We start from the raw sequence: 9,922 nt of genomic DNA on the forward strand, positions 1-9,922 counted from the left end.
TTGTACTTGAGAGCAATCTAACCCTCGCGTGTGAATTCTTAGCCATCCATGATAACCTCCGATGACGCCATTACGGATGCCCCTAAGCTCCTTGTCTTTCCTCAACGGACTTCTCCACGCCTTGTGGACTCTTTGTATCGCCTTGAGACTTTGTGCGCCTAGATTCCTCACAAGGAAAGGCGAGAGACTTTCTTCGGTTGGCGCTCCCCTCATGGGGTACCCTAGTTGTCTTATGGCGAGTGCGGATTATAATTAATACACCCCCTAGTCCCTATCAATGGAATATTAGGGTAGTCCCCACACGAGAAAAGAACTCCTTCCTTGCCTTCCTTCCAACGAGGAAACCAATTGATCGCGCTGCCCCCTATCCCAGCCAAATGTTGGTCCCAATCGACTCTTCCTTTTTCGGCGCATGAGCGATAGCTTTGAAGCGGACACGGGTGTCTCGTGTCTTGTTGGAATAGGTGTGAAATCAACCACACACAGAGAGCGGGTAAACAACAGACAATCCGCGCACTGTTTTTCTCACACCTCCGGTCAAAGGTGTCAAACAAATCTGCCAAGATAGCCACCACTGGACTTTCCTTGCTATGGTGATATGCGAGGAAAGCATCAATGGCGGCTAAGTCTACCAAACCGTCGACGTTCGGGAAGAGGACAACCCCAAAAATCAGCAAAGCTAAAATATCTGCAAACGGGCCCCACTTCTCTTGGCTCGCCATATCCTTTGCCTTACCTTCCAAGTATTTCCGAGGCAGGCCCACTACGCCGTTCCGAGTTTGCTTCGTGCGATCCAACTCTTTTGCTGAATCACCAACCACAGCTGCAATCTTGCTCAAGGAAGGAAGAAAGCCGGAGAAAAGATACGGTTTTCTCCCCCCAAGAGGGCATCCTAATATTTCCTCAAACTCTTCAATAGTTGGTAACATTTGGAAGTCCCCAAACGTGAAACACCTCAACGGCTGGTCATAGTATTGGGCGAGGGATACGACAGCTTTCGTAAATACCTCCGCTGCGGCCAAATCTAAAATCTTCCCGTACACTTTGCGGAAGGCTTGCCTTTGGAGAGGTCCCATCAATCGTCCTAATTCCTTGAGGCTAGTGACATCTAGACTTTTAACCTTGACTTGATAAAACCTTTTGCCGTTTTGATTTGTCCCCATCATTTACCTAAAAAAGGGGTGGATCAAGACTCCGACATGAATGATGCGATGCGTATGCATGAAACGGAAAGAAAACAAGAAAAAGGGGTAATTCATACATACGAGACCGCAGAGACCCAATTTTAATGCTACATTTTGGGCATGATGGCGCCTCAACGTAGCATTAAAAAGGTTACGTATTACTCTAAAGAAACCAAACATCACTAGCAAAAACTATAAACCAAAAATGCATGAGAACGAATGGCACAGGAGCGTGTTTGCTCTTTGCCCCTATTTGGGAACCTATAGGACAATATCTAGGGGTCTCTAATAATTACTTCCCAACAATTCATAACTCACATGGCCGTTCTCTAGAGGTATTATCACTCAAGATAATAATATTGTGGCGGTATGGAATACTAGCAACAACACATTATAAAGAGAGAAAGCTCTAGACGAGGTTTCACTATTATCAAGCAAGTCGGAGAGCTAGCATGATGATAGATTCACCTCCACTCCTTAAATTCCCATGAACCCGGGTATAGGGCCCTTTTTTACTCAAACCCATGGGTGCTTAGAATGCAGTGTAAAGAATGCGAAATAGACAACAGTTATTTACATTTTACACAATTCAACAAAAGCACACACAAGGTTTCACAAATCCACAATTCCTTAAAATAGGCCTAACACAAAAATAGTCCCCAGTGGAGTCGCCAACTGTCGCAACGTGCCCTTCGCGGGCGAGCGAGGGCGAGGCTCACGGGTGCGCTTTCCAAAGGAGGAAAGATGCGCGGAGTCGCCACCAACGTTTATTTGTGGGAAACTTCGGAAAAACCGAAGGAAACCGGTCACAATGAAAATTCTAAGTTCGGGAGTTGTATTTACGCTTGAGGAAGGTATTAGCACCTCTCACGTTTGTCTCAAAGGACAACAGCCTATTTTTTAGAATTGTGGAAATTGTGTTACCTTAACTTTTATTTCTTTTTATTTTTTGAGGTCGACAAAAGCGGGGCTTTTGCTCCTACGTACCCTCCATCAAAGAGGAAATCAGACCTACGTAGTTCTTTCTTATGCGTGAATCAAGTGATTCTTTTTACTTGAAAGGTGATCATTTTAAGGCGTTGGACCTTAAAAATGATCCATTTTGCTTGGTAAGAAACTGAAATGATAAACTTTGAAAACCCTATTTTTTGTGGACGAGCTTGACTAGGCGAGTTGATTTTAGCCTTAATTTCACTTTAGTTATTAGTCAATTCAATTAAGAATGAGAAATCCCAAAGAGAAAATGTCTGATTGATTTTTCGCTTTATTTTACTAAAAGGTACTTTTTCCGATTATTATATTATTATTTTACCTCTTTTTTTTATTTCCGATGTGGTTACGGCACGACCGAACGGTCGGAATTCATTTTAACAGAAATTAACGAATGATACAATTCAAACGATCGGTGGAAATTTATTTTATTTTTAGATTAGGCGAGAAGTGACTTAAATAAATGACTGAAGCACGTCAAAAGGGGGTATAGAAAGCGAATGAAAACGAGAATAAAAATACATGAAACAAAATGTGGACCACCACGGGTACATAGAATGAATTGAAAAGCTCGGTTTGAAGTACTTACCCGTTGAAGACTGAAGAAAACGAAGAACGAACAATGAATATTTGAAGAACGATCGAGAATCTTCGCGTAATTACTCACGGAAACGTTACGGAAGCGCCTCGGCTTGGATTTTCTTCACGGAAACAATTTTCCTCAGCAAATTTAAGAGAATACGAAATGCCAAGAAGGCTGAACCCTTTTCTTCTTCACTCCTCCCCCTATTTATAGCAAAATAGGGGAGGAGCTTGCCACCCAGCTCGCCCAAGCGAGCAAGGTTGCTTCCTCCAGAAGCAACAACCTTCTGGAGGAAGGATCTGGAAGGCCCAAGTGGGCCAGATTGCTATTTGTACCCCCTTTTTTACTAAATGCACCCCCTTCTATTTTTTTGGTAATTCTTTTTTCGTAACGTTACGAAAATTTATGAATTTCGTAACGATACTTATTTTCCTTCCACAAGGTTACGAATCCTTATGGAATATATATCTACTCTTTTTTAGCTTTCGAAGGAGTTACGGAAACTCACGGATTACGCAAAAACACCTCTTTTCGATTTCCGCCACATCACGGAATTTCACGGATTGCGCTAGCCTGCTTCCTTTTGATTTCTAACACGTCTAGGGACTTCATTTATTGTGCAACAAAGGACGCCAAGTATCTCAAAGCGGCTAACCAAAGGTTGCATGTCATCAAGTAATAATCCCCGGACGAAATTAGGGTATGACAAGTCTGATATTGGTTCAACAAGGAACCCAGAGAGAAGCTCTCACCAAATTTTTATGAAAATGCCAAAAAGTCTTTTTTATTGAAAACAAAAACCAATACTTATAGTGTATCAGAACAAAAGATAAAAATAGACATGGGCCTTCTAAACAATTTGGGCCAAAATTACACTAAATAAAAATTATAACTAAAAAACATATTTAACTTGGGCCTTCAGCAACAATTAATAGTCTTGATAGTGTCTTTGCCTCTGGGCCTTCATCCTTCTCCATTCGGGGGCTTTGTCCTTCTCCACTTGGTCCTTCGTCCTTCTCCACTTGGGCCTTTAGCCTGTATTTGACCAGTTTTAGGATTCTCATCATTCCCTCCTTCTTGGAAAACATTTGCCCTCAAATGTCTAGGATCATCACCGGGTTCAAGTACCACTTCCTTCCTTTTCTGGTTGGCTTGCTTGGCATAACTTTCATTCTTCTTTGCAATTTGCACCTTCACTTGGTCATACAATCTTTTCACATACTCAACTTTGGCATGTGCATCCTTACGTTGAGTCTCTTGGGGATTGCTTTTGTAAGTTGTCCTATTAGGCAATGAAGCTCTGAGAAGGAGATCAACTTGATGTTCTATGCCTCTTGAAGGTGGCAGTCCATGAGGAATCTCCTTAGGAAAGACATTTTTAAATTCCTGCAATAAGGGTTGAACACTAGGAGAAATAGAAATAGTAAACTCATTAGAATTATCAGTAGAAATTTTACTGTCTTTGTAATACTGTAGATAGAGTGGTTCATGAGCAGGTAACACTTTCCTCACTTCACTCGCCTCTGCAAAATAATTAAATTTTCTCTCATGTGTATCACTCTCTCTTTTATGTGTATCACTCTTTCCCTCGGGTGTATCACTCTTCTTTTTCCTAATCCTCTGTGGTGCCTCACTATTTTCTTTCTCTTGTTCTCTCTTTTCTCTCATTCTAATTTGGTCATCACACACTTCTCTAGGGGATAGAGGTTTAAGAATAAACAAGGAAGATTTGACTATTCGCCTGTAGAGCTCTTCATTGTTACGGTTCAACAAATGTTGCATTTGTGTAGTCATCGCGTCCAGTAATAAGCGCTGAGATCCGTCCAGTTGATGATATACACCACCATTATCACCAGCTCCTGCCATGATTAAGGAACAAAGAATTTTGTAGTAATTTAAAAAAAGATTCGGGACCTCACCACACTCTACTCACGTGTTTCTCTCTTTGATGGTAGTTCACTCGTGTTTGATGCTCTCAATATAGGCTTTTGTGTGATGTTTTCACTCTTGCCTTTTACCACTCACTCCCTCTTAAGTTCCTGAATGAATCAAATTAGACACATAAGGTATATAACAGGAAAGATAGTTTAATTATCGCAGACTGTGTAGCAGATTTAATTTGGATAATAAATCAGATTTGATTTTGGTTAACAGATTAGACTTGATTTGGATTTAGATTTGATTTGGATAACATATTAGACTTGATTTGGATAGCATATTGGATTTGATTTGCATAACAGATTAGACTTGATTTGGATAACAGATTAGACTTGATTTGGATAGCAGATTGGATTGATTTGGATAACATATTAGATTTGGTTTGATTTGGATAACAAATCTGATTTGGATAACAAATTTTGATTTGGATAACAGATATGATAACAAATAAGATAACAGATAAGATAACAGATATGACCAGTAAACTTCAAATGCTCATAACTTTTGCTACGGTTGTCCGTTTGAGGCCCACTATATATCAAAACGCTCAGAATTCAAAGGAGAATCCAGATAAGGGGATTTGGTACACGATTTTCTGCCAAGAAAAAGCCTCTAACTGCCTCAATTTCGTGTTCAAAGATTAAACACCCACTTTTTTTTTCTTCTTTTCTTTCAAAATTTATGCAGCTTATTTATTTTTTTACTTGAAACAGAACTCAAACAATTTTTTTTACTTGAAACAGAACTCAAACAGATTTTTTTTTACACAAAGTCTGAAAGACACAAGAAACAAGAACAAGAACACAAACGTGACAAGAACAAGAACGAAACAAAGACACAAATAAGAATGCAACAAAACGCAAACATGAAAACAAATAACAGAACAAGGACAAAACACGAACCTGGACAAATTACAAAGAAAAAAAATAGGATAGGATATAACTTGTGTGATTTTTCGTATTTTTTAATTTTATCCAAATCACTTGGTTCTTTTTTTATAACTTTTTTCCAGATGTCTAGAAAATTAAGTAAAAATTTCAGCTCAAAATTCAAAGTAACCAATTCCCAGTAATTTTTACAAGTTTGTATATCCAAGCTGCCAGCACCAGCGATTTTTTTTTAAGCATGGTATATTGATTGCCTTGGGCTTACTTTCAACCTTCCTATGTATGTTGAACTCACTAGGATTGTTTAACACAGTTTTAGGAGTTCAATATTCACTTAGGATCAACATTTCAGCCAGCAATTCAATCACCAAAACTCAAATTCACAATAGACACAATCATAAGGAAACCTAAAAGTTCAAGAAAAGGTTCACAATCAAAGACTCTCTAAGAATTTTGCATGAACATGTTAAGGACTAATTAACATGAAAGATTTGACTCAAATCAAATAATAGGCTAAAAGAATTTCATACACTCATGAACAAATGAGTTAGACAAAGAAACAAGAAAATAAAATTCAGCACAACATAAGAAATCTTATGTGACAAGTTTCATGACTAGACATGACTTCTATGACAAAACTACAATAGGTGAACAAGTCACTCTAGATTTTTGAGGTTTTCTTCTACTTTTAATATTTTTGTAAGAATTTTATGGTTTAGGTTTCAGCCACAAAAAATAACAAGAAAAAACTCAAAGGAACCTAAACTCAACACAATTCATGGTTCAAGAACAAGAACAAGAAATTTGAACCATAGAAAATCAAATATAGCTTCTATAGCAAGTTTAATCGGTGGAAACTCTAAAGAATCATGTTAACAACATTTAGCACAAGACATGTGAGGAGATACATGGAGAAAAATGAAGAAACAACAATAGAAGAGAAGGTAAAGCAAAAATTAATGGAGGTTTAAGGAGCACTTACTTGAAGCTCTTGTGCTCTGATACCACTTGATGGAAGCATGCTTGTGGAGCTTCTATGGAGGCTGGATCTTTGAGCTTCAATGAGGTCCTTTAATGGTGACTTTCCGCCATGGAGATGCAGCGGAAGATAAAGGAGAAGAGGTAAGAGGCGGCGCCATCCACTAGGGAATAAGCCATGGAAGAAGGAGCTTCACCACCAAGATGAGCCTTGGATAAGAAGCTTGGAGAGGATGCTTCAATGGAGGAAAAGAAAGAGGGAGAGAAAGAGAGAGGGGGGAGCACGAAATTGAAGGAAGAAAAAGGGAGAGAAGTTGAACTTTGAGTTGTGTCTCGCAAGACTCTCATTCATCAAAGTTACAACAAGTGTTACACATGCTTCTATTTATAGACTAGGTAGCTTCCTTGAGAAGCTTTCTTGAGAAAACTTCCTTGAGAAGCTTCTTTGAGAAAACTTCCTTGAGAAGCTAGAGCTTAGCTACACACACCCCTCTCATAACTAAGCTCACCTCCTTGAGAAGCTTCCTTAAGAAGATTCCTAAAGAAGCTTGAGCTTAGCTACACATACCTCTCTAATAGCTAAGCTCACCTCCTTGAGATGAGAAGCTAGAGCTTAGCTACACACCCTCTATAATAGCTAAGCTCACCCCCATGACAAAAACATGAAAATACAAAAAAAAGGTCCTTACTACAAAGACTACTCAAAATGCCCTGAAATACAAGGCTAAAATCGTATACTACTAGAATGGCCAAAATACAAGGCCCAGACGAAGGAAATACCTATTCTAATATTTACAAAGCTAAGCGGGCTCATACTTAGCCCATGGGCTCGAAATCTACCCTAAGGCTCATGAGAACCCTAGGGCCTTCCCTTGGATCTCTAGCCCAATCTACTTGGAGTCTTCTACCCAATGCCCTTGCGGGGTAGGATTGCATCAGAACCCAGAGAGAAGCTCTCACCAATTTTTTATGAAAATGCCAAAAAGTCTTTTTTTATTGAAAACAAAAACCAATACTTATAGTGTATCAGAACAAAAGATAAAAATAGACATGGACCTTCTAAACAATTTGGGCCAAAATTACACTAAATAAAAATTATAACTAAAAAACATATTTAACTTAGGCCTTCAAATTAGTTTGGACCTTCAACAACAATTAATAGTCTTGATAGTGTTTCTGCCTCTGGGCCTTCATCCTTCTCCACTTGGGCCTTCATCCTTCTCCACTCAGGGGCTTTGTCCTTCTTCACTTGGGCCTTTAGCCTGTATTTGGCCAGTTTCAGGATTCTCATCAGTACCCCTCAATGCGATATTAACCATATCATTTCCCACTACGCTTACTTTGTATTTGTGCAGCCGGACAACCTGTTGCGATTCTCGTAGCAATTCTTTAGGCATGATGCCAATGGGAGGCCTACTAAATCTACCTTCCATCGGGATATAGTTGCTAAAGTCCACGAGGATGTGGGAGATTTTAGCAATGATGAGGATCTCACGTCGTCCAAGATCACTTTCTATCGGGATGTCATCGGTGAAGAGATATTTGAGGAAGAAATGGTTCCGTCTGTTGAGGAATGGGATTCCTCGGGACACGAGAGTGACCCTTCCGAGTATATGACTTCGTCCTAGGTAGTTTGTGGGTCTTGAGTAGTGACTGCTCTAAGTGTAGGATTGTTTCCTTTTTTGATGTATATTTGGAGTGGGAAGATCTCTATACTCATTGTCGTAACATTTTGTTGTACTAAACCTTTTGTTGATACTGTGTAATATTTTGAGGGGTGGTGGATGTTTTATTTTCTTACCAATAGTTATAATGATTTTGTTACACTTATGTTTAAATCTTAAGGATCATTGAGGCTCAACATATATGTTTACGTATTTCTTACACTTTATCATCATTTAATTTGTGCAAGTTATTTCTTTATGATTTATACTTTATTATAGCGTTGTGTAAGGATAGAAGAAAAATGACAACAACTTTTGAAATGTTTTTTTAGAGAACGCATTTTGACAATACCTTTTATTCGTGAGCTTTTTAATTATATGTACACGTTTTAATCAAGAGTAATATATATGTGTGTGTGTGTGTGTTCCTTCTTTTCCCAAAAGAAAAAAATGCATATATTGAGATATTTTAACAATTCATAAATATAAACTAATTCAATGGTGCATATTTCACAATATTTATTATTTACATGATTTTAAAGCTATATTTCAGAAAAAAGAATTTGAGGTGTTACATTACCAACACTTATCTTACCATTTGATAATATGCTTTTACCACATTAATAAAAATCATATATATAACTCTTGTTCTTTATGTTGGTACCTCTCCATCAACCTCTATTGAAAATAATGACTTTTGTGTACATCTTTATGACATGAAGCTATGCTATATAAACAATGCTATGTCATTCACTATAATGATAATTTTGTTAAATAATATTGCTTAAGTTTGAAACAACTCTTGTTAGCAACAACACTGGAAGATGACATAAAATGCCCATATTTAATGTTCAATAAAATCTCAAATAAGATTACCTTTGATATCTATTATGGAAAAAATAATTGTTTTTGCTAACATTATTTTTATAAAGTTATGTTAAACAATGACGGTAACTTAATTACAAAAAGTATTTCTCAATAACAAAAAGTATTTCCTATTGAGAAGTCGGAAAAGTAAATATTTTATCTCGTCATTGTTATAAATGATTATTTGATACTTGAGTTCATTAATTAAGATCCATGGGGTTTGATTTTCAGCCTTATCCTAAAAAATGGACTGGTGAGGGGTGTAGAGAGATTATTCAAGTGTCAATAAGAAGTTCAAGGTACATCTCAATTAAAAATCATCTTATACGATCATTAAATCAAAATCAATTATGTACTATAAATTTGTTAACTTTTAAAATAATTATTTACAATAATTCAAATGATAATTTATGATGGAATGATGTATAATAATAATAATAATAATAGTCTAATTAAACATAATAATAATGATAATTTGTGGGTTAGCGTGCATGAAAGAAGAAAGGGAACGGTCACTTACCCAAGTCCGAGTCTGACATCAGGAGTGTAGGAGTAGCTGGATCCAAAACTAGCAGGAAATACTCTAGAGCACTTCATTCTATTTGCGCCCTTCTCTCTGTTTCCATTCACCGAGCCAGAGAGAAAGAAAGAACTAGTCTCTCTCCCTCTATAACCACACGCGAAAAAAGGGTACAACACCCTCTTCTCCTTCTCTCACTCTCATTCGTTCATCTAACTTCTTTTTCCTTTTCACACATTCACTTCTCTTCTTAAATATATCATCTTAACCTTCCGTATCTACCTCCCTTCCTCGCTCTCTAGTATTTCTCT

The sequence above is a fragment of the Glycine soja genome, chromosome 17 (assembly GCF_004193775.1).
Source record: "Glycine soja cultivar W05 chromosome 17, ASM419377v2, whole genome shotgun sequence".
Classification (NCBI taxonomy): domain Eukaryota; kingdom Viridiplantae; phylum Streptophyta; class Magnoliopsida; order Fabales; family Fabaceae; genus Glycine; species Glycine soja.